We start from the raw sequence: 10,191 nt of genomic DNA on the forward strand, positions 1-10,191 counted from the left end.
TGCAAACGGGCTTCCTGGTGCTCTGTCCTCTGAGTATGTAGCGAGCAAAGTACAATTCTCAGTGTTATTTTTAGCACAGACCAAAATGTTATGTATCTCACTCATGAGGAAATGAATTAGGAAAACCAAAAAAAAAATTTTTTTTTGGTTTAAAGTACCCTGAGAAACATGGGTTTATAACCAACTGGGAAATGGAGATCAAGATAAGGCTGCTAAGAATGTCTGCTTCTGGGGAGGGTGTCCCAGATAAAAGATATGCCCAGTCTTGCCATAATCACTGGACAAGTATGAATCCATTTAAGAAGCTGTATTTTTAAAAGCATCAGAGAGCTGTGAAAGCAGTAAGGAGTTGGAACATTGTTTTCAGAGAAGAGAGAATAATTAGAATGGGGACTAACGATTGCCAGCTATTTTGTCTAAAGACATTCCTGAATTGTGGCTGCAAGCTGTGACATGAGCTTGGCTCAGACAGAGGACCCTGCTGGGAAGATAGAAACCAGCTAAGTTTTTAGGGGTCGGTGTGGCACAGCTCTGATAGATTAGAAACTTGAGGGAACTCAAAACACGTAACAGGCTGCAAAATAAGACATTAGGGTAGGTAGCTGGGGAAGAAGGCTGAAAGCTTTTCAAATGCAGTGAAATCTCCTAAAGCCTTGAAGTAATTACAAGTCAAAGCCTCCTAGAAGGACAGGGTCAGCCTCAGACACGTGACCTGTTTTCCCCTCAAGACATTTGTGAGATTTTTTTCGTCCTGAGGGACTGAACACTGGAGAGCAGGGCTGTGACTCTCCAGGGAGCACACCTGGATCTTCCACAATTTTTCAGGACTTGGAAGACAGAGACTCGTAAGACTATCTATGAAGAGCCCAGGAAGACCTCACCAGTGGCACGGGGCAGACCAGCATCCAGCGTGCATCTAAAACTGTGAGTCTGACCAAATAGAGCTTCTCAACACCGCATTTCACCTGCTCTCAGAAGAAGAGAGAATGCTCTTGATAAATGATAACATTATCTGAGCCTCTTATGCACACTTTCTGGCAAAATCTAAAACTAAGAAAACATGGCCAACGCCTTATCAACTAAGTTTATTCCAATCCTTTGTTGTCATTTCAGCAATCTTCACAGCATCTTCACCAGGAGTAAGTTCCATCTCAAGAAACCACTTTCTTTGCTCATCCATAAAAAGCAACTTCATGCATTCGAGTTTCATCCTGAGATGCAGCGACTTCATCCCAGCTTTGGGCTCCACTTTTAATTCTAGTTCTCTTGCTATTCTCACCACGTCTGCGGTGACATCCTCCACGAGGCCGTAAACCCTTCAGAGTCATCCATGAGGGCTGGAATCGACTTCTTCCGAACTCTTGTGAATGCTGATCTGTTGACCTCTTCCCATGAATCATAAATATTCTGAATGGTGCCTAGAATGGCGAATCCGTTCCAGAAACTTTTCAGTTGACTTTGCGCAGCTACCTCGGGGAAAGCACTGTGGCAGCTCGAGCCGTATGAAACGCAGTTCTTCAATAAGAAGACTTGAAAGTCAAAATTGCTCCTTGATCTGTGGGCCAGAGAATGGGTGTTGTGTTAGCCCGCATGAAAACAATAACAACTCTTTGTACAACTCCATCAGAGCCTCAGGGACCAGATACATTGTCAATAAGCGGTAATATTTTGAAAGAAATCTTTTTTTTTTTGGATCAGTAGGTCTCAACAGTGGACTTAAAACATTTAGCAAACCATGTGGGAAACGGATGTGAGGTCATCCAGGCTTTGTTTTTCCATTTACAGAATGCAGGCAGAGAAGCACTAGCATCATTCTTAAGGGCCCGAGGATTTTCGGAATGGTTAATGAGCGTTGGCTTCAATTTAAAGTCATCGGCTACAGAGCCTCCTAGCAAGAGGGTCAGCCTTTGAAGCTTTGAAGCCAGGCGTTGACTTCTCTTCCCCAGCTAAGAAAGCCCCAGGTGGCTTCCTCTTCCCATCGAAGGCTGTTTAACTCGCACTGAAAACCTGCTGTTTAGCAGCACGTTCCTTCGTGATCTGAGCTACGTCTGCTGGAGAACTCGCTGCAGCTTCTCCATCAGCACCTGCTGCTTCACCTGCACTTTTACGTGATGGAGACGGCTTCTCTCCTGAATCTGCATGAACCAACCTCTGCTGGCCTCACAGTTCTCCTGTGCAGCTTCCTCACCTCCCTCCGCCTTCGTAGAATTAAGGAGAGTCAGGGCCTTGCTCTGGATTAGGCTTTGGCTTAAGGGAAGGTCGTGGCTGGCTTGATCTTCTCTCCGGACCACCGCAACTTTCTCCGGATCAGTATTAAGGCCGTGTCGCTTTCTTATCATTTGTGTGTTCGCTGGAGTAACACTTCTCATTTACTTCAATAACTTTTCCTTTACATTCACAACCTGGCTGGCCTTTTGGTGTAAGTAGCCTAGCTTTCGGACATGGTCTTCCTTGTAAAGCTTAATCATTCTTAGCTTTTGATTTTAAGTGAGAGATGTCTAAATAGGTTTGGAAAGAATATGTTAATTCTTTAAGTTCAATGGAATCCTGGTGAAAATCTCTGTAGGGTATTTGTAGGAGTTGACAGGTGATTCTAAACACTTAGAGGCCGCTGCAGGGTTATTAACTGGCCTAATTTCAATATTGTTGTGTCTCAGGGAATGGGGGTGGGGGGCCTGAGTAGAGGCAGAGAGATGGGGGACCAGTCAGTGGGTGGAGCAGTCAGAACACACACAACATTATCAATTAAGTTCATTGTCTAAATCGGGCGTGGTTAGTGGCGCCCGAAAACAATTACAATAGTAACATCAAAGATCCCTGATCACAGATCACCAGAACAAACCTAATAATAAGGAAAACATTTGAAATGTTGTGAGAATTACCAAAATGTGACCCAGAGACACGAAGTGAGCAAATGCTGCTGGGAAAATGGTGCCAATAGACTTGCTCAATGCAGGACTGACACAAAACTTCAATTTGTAAAAAAACATAGTATCTGAAAAGCACAATAAAATAAGGTCTGCCTGTGCTGTAAATATGTCCATTCTTTCCAAACTTATTTATAAATACAGTGTAATCCCAGTCAAAATCTCGGTAGGGTTTTTGAACGAGTTGACAGGTGATTCTAAAATTTATATCAAAATACAAAGTGTAAGAGGTAGCCATGATGATCTTAAAGAGGAATAAATCTGGAGGGCTTACCCTCCCAGCTATCAAGTCTTGTTTTCACGCTGTGATGATCAGGGCAGTACTGTGTCAGCACAAGTCTAAACAAGCTGACCAGTGATAACACCAAATAAAAAAATTTAAATTTAAATTAAAAAAAAAAAAAAAGAAAGCTGACCAGTGCAACAGAGAGAAGAGCCCAGAAAGAGACTCCTTAACACACAGTTACTAAATTATGCCAAACATGACACTGAAGCCAAGTGGGGAAAAGGGCTTTCTTTTCTGTAAATGAATCACGTCAACCATCAAATGGAAAAATTAAAATCTGACCGCGAACCACCTGGTACTGTAGGCAAACACCAACTGTAGATGGACCACTGACCTAAATGTGAAAGATAAAATGACAAAGGCTTTTAAGGAAAACATAGAACAAAATCTCCATGGCTTTGGAGAAGGCAAAGATTTATTAAACAGAACAGAAAATATTCTAACCATAAAAGAAGCAATATTGACAAATCAAGATCTTCTCATTCAAAGACACTATTAAGAAAGTGAAAAGTCAGCCCACAGGGCTGAAGAAGACATTTACAATAGATGTATCTGACAGGGGGTTCTTACCCAGAACTTATCCAGGAGAATCAAAAACTTCCACAAGTCCGTAAGAAACATACAAATGACTCAATAGAAATATGAACAAAGGTTGAACAGATACTTCACAAAAGAGAATATTTAAATGACCAATAAATAGTTTTTAAAATGTTCAACTTCATTAGCCATCAGGGAAATGCAACTAAAACCACAAGGAGATACTAGGACTCACCTAACAGAGTGGCAGAAAAGAGAGAAAATACGAAACATTGTGAAGACCTTGAGCAAATGGAGCACCGAGACGACACAATGAGCAAAGGCATTTTGAGAACCTGTATGACACTGTCTCCTACTGCCCACACCCAGGAACATATGCGCACCCTCCAACCAGGAATTTTATCTCGCATTTATGACCAACATCAAGACAGGATATTCATAGCAGCTCTGTATGCAAAAGCCAAAAACCAGAAACTACCCAAGTTTCCCTCAGCAGTATGCCAGAAAAATAAATCAGTGCATTCATAAAACTTGATTTTGTGAAAACTCATTGAGTTGTCCGTGATTACGTTCACTTTAATAGTCTGTGTTTAATTTAACTGGGCTTCATTTAAATGGATTTTTCAGATCAGGTTCTTACGAGGCCTTTCTCAATTGAGCCTCATGTTACAGCAGCCAAATCTCAGTTTTTCCAACAAGGAAAAGGCCCCAGAGCTAAGCAGCAAGGCCAAAACCAAGTATTCACTTATATGCATTGATATTATTAATATTATATTAATTTAAGGGATTAATATTTGTCTAAAGTATATATTCATATTTCCATCTTCACAAAACACTAGCCTATATTGTTGTTTTTAAATAACTGGCAACTATAGTTTTAGGTACTTGAGGAAAGGGCTTAAGTGAGTCATCAGCTGTGCTCAGAGCTGATCTGTTCTGGTATTTCCAACAGACACTGACCCAGAGCAGCCTGGGATGGAGGAGCCCAGATCTCCCCGTGTCGAGATTCGTTCAGGGGTTACTCGTGACCACTCAGAACTTCCACCTCTTTTATAAAAAAGGAACTAGTCAGATTACACACAAGAAACGATACCACTCCAGCCAGGTTTATCCCCAGCACTTCGGGAAACAAAGCCTCTCTTTGGGGAAAGAAAGAGGATTCTATTCTGGGCACTGTCGGTCGGTACAAGGCCAGCTGACAGGTAGGAAACTTGAACCCATTTGCAGTTTCTTTCCAAACACCCACTCAAAGAAAGTGTTCTCAAAAGTGTAGAAATGAGTCAGCGCATGAGGCTTCCTCCCCTGATGCAGCAGCAGAACTTCTTGGAGTCCAGAGCAGGACGAGATGTCCTCAGAAACAGTCAGCGATTGTCACTCGGTGCCGTTCCGGGCCAGCCCTGCAGTAGCTCACTGTCCCAGGGGAGGGGCCCCCACTAGGCCTCAGGACGCCTCCGGCATCATTCCTGGCCTCTCACAAAACCAGCCGAGGTCCACACCCTGGCCTCGCTAGAGTTCCTGGAAGGAAGTCACTCGTCACATGCAAAGCCCGCTTTCATCACACGGTTAGTTGTTAGAAAACACTGACAAACTCGAACAATCTCTGAAGGTGCCCAGGCAGCCTTCCAGCCTGGGCTGTCAGCTCTCATGTGCACTGACCAGGTAAGTCTCTTCAGCATCTCCCAGCACCGAATCTCTGTGAAGGCGGCCTCGTTGATGGGACGCTCGCTTGATGCATTTAAAGACGAAAAAGCACGCCCTGCATGAGTCTGCAAGGAAGGCTGGGACTCCCTCCCAGCAGCTCTATTTGTCAGAGCCGTTTGAACAGGAAAAGGCAGGGAAACCAACACCTCTGTTGTCGCCTGCCCCTAGCTGAGTGTGTGGAATAATCACGACACCATTTCCAAGAAGCTGCTTTTGCTTTACTTTGATCCCAAAGTTTTTATATGAAGTCAATAAATGATGTCTGGAAACAAAAAGAACAGACTTTGATTGCAAAGCATCCCGAGATGCACTGTGCATCCTTGGCTTCAGGACACATAGGACAATCATTTTTGAGAAGATATGATTAACATTTTCCTCTCTTGTGGGCAAAAACGGACCCCAGAAAAAGACATTTTCCAGAAGTCGTATTTAAGTGAAAGGAAGGACTACATTTAAAATGTCATGATGGTCACAGGGGTAAAAAAAAAAAAAAATGTGACAATGAATGTATGTATGTTCATGTATAACTGAAAAATTGTGCTGTACACTGGAATTTGACACAACATTGTAAAATGACTATAACTCAATAATAAATAAATAAATAAATAAATAAATAAATAAATAAATAAATAAATAAAAATAAAATGCCATGAAGGGCAATGCACTGGATGGGAAAATGGAGACAAAGATCATTATACAGCCGAAAAGAAATGGGAGAAAATTTAACGAAGAAAAAGAAGGAGAAGGGAAAGAGGAAAGGATGGAAGAGGCTGGAGGGGTACTGGGGTGTCTGGTCCACATCCACTGATGCTAAAAGCCCAGAGGCGGGACCTAGCAGCCTCCAGTGATTCTAAGAAACACTCACTGATGCTTCTGGGACCCACATCTCGGCTTCTTTAAAGGTGGGACTGCATTTTCTCTGTTTGAAAGACTCCCAGGGTCGCAGGCAAATGGACCCATAGTAATGATGAGTGTTTGACAGGGCAGTCGTGTTACAGCCACTGAGATACCAAGAGAGGAGCCCCCAGGCTGCCCCAGCCAGTGAGCCCAAATTCACGAGCACCCGAGGCATTAGGACCCCAGGGCAGCACACCCAGCATGCCCACCCGTGAGAACTGAGTTGCCATCCGTGTCTGATAAGCCCTGGGCTTCTAATCAGGGGCGGCAAGATCTCTGACTGTCTTCCTAGACAGGAAGCTGGGTTACTCACTGGCAGCGGAGGTGCTTCCCAAACCCCTGGCCCGAGAATGGGGACAGAGCTGTTACTTCCTGTCTCTGGGTGCAACTGGTCTAACTCCATCCTCATTCTTAGGCTGTTATCCCTGCTTGACCGTCTGTAGGGAAATGGCTGAAATCATAGAGGAGCCAGACTGAGGATGCTCTGGTGGGTTGCAGGTTAGATTTTATCTCCAAGTCTTGGCAGAGTGCCAGATCGGATGTGGTCCCAACTCCTCCAACCTCAGCCAGTTTCAGCTCATTCAGCACATTTCTACAGGATTTTTTTTTAAACCACTGCATTTCGAAATGGGTACTCTCATACAGTCTAATTTTTGCAAAAGCTTTACTAAGATATAATTCACACATCATAACATTCTTCCTTTTAAAAGTGTACATTGCAGCAACATGGATGGACCTTGAGACTGTCATTCTAAATAAAATAAGCCAGAAAGAGAAAATAAAATACCATGTGGCATCACTTATATGTGGAATCTAAAAAAAGAGAAAAAGACACAAATGAATTTATTTACAAAACAGAGGCTCACAGACATAGAAGACAAACTTATGGTTACCGGGGAGAAGGGGAGAGGGATAAATTTGGAATTTGGGATTATATACTACTGTATATAAAATAGATAAACAACAAGGTCCTACTGTATAGCACAGGGAACTATATTCAATACCCTGTAATGGCCTGTAATGAAAAGGAATATATATGTAACTGAATCACTATGCTGTACACCAGAAACTAACACAACATTGTAAATCAACTATGCTTCAATTAAAAAAAAAGAAAGTGTACAGTTCAGTGGGTTTTCGTATAGTCACAGAACTGGGCATCCACCAACACTATCTAATTTCAGAATGTCTCATCACCCCAAAAAAGAACCTCATGTGCACTAACCATCACTCTCCATTCCTCTTTCCTCCAGCCCGTCAGCACCTGGCTACCACTAAACTACTTTCTGTTTCTATGGATTTGCTAATTGTAGACATTCCATATAAACTCCATGCATTATATAGCCTTTTGTGACTGACTTCTTTTACTGAGCATAATGATTTCAAAGTTCATCAGTGCCGTAATATGTGTCAGTAGCACTTCATTCCTTTGTGGATGTGAGGTGGTAGCTCATTATATTTTTATTTACATTCCCTAATGACTAATAATGTTGAGCATCTTTTCATGTACTTATTGGCCATTTGTGCACCTTCTTTGGAGAAATGGCTGTTCAAATCCTGTGCCCATTGTTTAACTGGATTATATTTTATGTTTACTTTTGAGTTCTTAAATATATGATGGGTACAAGTTTCTTATCAGAGATATAACTATATTTTCTTCTAGGAGATTTATTTATTATGTCCCAGCACCATTTGTTGAGAAGGTTTATTCCCCTGTTGAATTGTCTTGGCACTCTTGTAGAAATCAACTGACCATGTATTTCAGTGGTTATTTCTGTACTCAATTCTATTTCATTGATTTTTATGTTTAGACTTTACATTAGCACCACACTGTCTTGAATACAGTAGCTTTGTATTAACTTTTGAAATTGGGAAGTGTAAGTCATTAAAATTTGTGTTTTTGCTCCAAGATTGTGTTGGGTATTCTGGATGTCTTGAATTTCCATATGGATTTTATGATCAATGTCTCAATTTCTGCAATAAATGCAACTTGGATTTTCATAGGGACTATGATGAATTTGTAGATCGATTGCCATGTTAAAAATATTAGGTCTTCTGATCCATGAATATGGAATGCCTTTCAATTTACTTAGGTCTTCATACATTTCTTTTAACAATGTTTTACATTTTAGTGTACAGATCTTGCTCTTCTTTTAAATGTTAGCATTTCATTCTCTTTGATGCTATTGTCAATGGAATTGTTTCTTAATTTCATATTTACATTTTTCATTGCTAATGTATAAAAGTACAATTAATTTTGTATAATGATCTTGTCTCTTGAAACCTTGCTGAAGTTGCTTATTAATTCTAATAGTTTTTTTGTGAATTCTTTAAATAATTTTATGTACAAAATCGTGTAATCCGTTAATACATAGTTTTACTTTTTCTTTCCAGTATGGATGCCTTTTATTTCTTTTTCTGATCTAATTGCTCTGGCTAGCACCTCCAGTACAATGTTGAATACAAGTGGTAAGAACAGACATCCTTCTCGTATTGCTGACCTTAGGGAGGAAACTATCTTTTGCCATCAAGTATAAGGTTACTTGTGCACATTATCATGTTAAAGACATTCCCTTCTACTTGTAGTCTGTTGCTTTTCCTTTTATCATGAAAGGATGTTGGATTTTGTCACATGCTTTGTCTTCAACTGCTGAGATGATTGTGTGGTTTTATCCTTCATTCTACTAACATGTTATGTTATATTGATTGATTTTTTGGATATTAAAACAATCTTGCATTCTTTGGATAAATCCTACTTGATCACGGGGCATAATCCTTTTATATGTTGTTCTATTTAGTTTTTCGATATTTTGCTGAGGATTTGGGAGTCTATATTTATAAGGGATATTAGTCTTTATTTTACTTTTCTTATCATATCTCTGCCAGGTTTTGGTATCAGGGTAATATTGGCTTCATAGAATGAGCTGTCAAGCATTCCTTACTTTTCTAATTTTTGGAAAATTTTTTTAAAGATTGCTATTAATTCTTTTTTTTTAATATTTGCTAGAAGTGAATATTTGCTAGACGTGGAACACCAGTAAGACTATCGGGGCCTGGGCTTTTCTTCACAGGATTTTTTTTTTCACTAATGCAATTTCTTTACTTGCTCTAGGCCTATTCACATTGTCTATTACTTTTTGAGTCAGTTATGGTAATGTCTTTCTAGGAATTTACCCATTTCATCAAATGGCAATTGTATACCATTGTTGGCATATAATTGTTCATGGTATTTTCTTTAATACTTTTTATGTCTGTGAGGTCACCAGTAAAGTTCCCTTTTTATTTCAGTAATTTAAGTCTTTTCTCTCTCATCTTTTGGTCAACTGAACTAAAGATTTGCCTGTTTTGTTTAGCTTTGCAGGACACTAACTTTTGCTTTTGTTGATTTTTTTTCTATTTTATTTTCTGTTTTCCACTTCATCTATTTCCATGAGAATCTTTATTATGTACCTCCTTCTGCTTGCTTTAGAGCTAGTTTTCTCTTCTTTTTTTTTAGTCTCTTATTCATTAGGGGTCTTTTAAAATATACTCATTTACTGTGCTGTATTTTTAAAAATTATTCAAGGAGTTAAAATTTCTTAAGTTACCTTTGAGAAATCAATTTTCAATAAATAAAAAAATAAAATAAAATATAGTCATTTACATCTCTAACTTTCCCTCCACATATGGCTTTCCTTGCATCCCGTAAGTTTGGTATATTGTGTTTTCATTTTCTTTTAAGGTATCTTCTAACTTCTCCTTTAATTTCTTCTTCGATTCATTTGTTATTTAGGAGTGTGTTGTTTAACTTCCACACATTTATGAGTTTCCTAAATTTCTTTCTTTTATTGATTTTTAATTTTA

This window comes from Camelus bactrianus, chromosome 28 (assembly GCF_048773025.1).
Source record: "Camelus bactrianus isolate YW-2024 breed Bactrian camel chromosome 28, ASM4877302v1, whole genome shotgun sequence".
NCBI classification, from domain to species: domain Eukaryota; kingdom Metazoa; phylum Chordata; class Mammalia; order Artiodactyla; family Camelidae; genus Camelus; species Camelus bactrianus.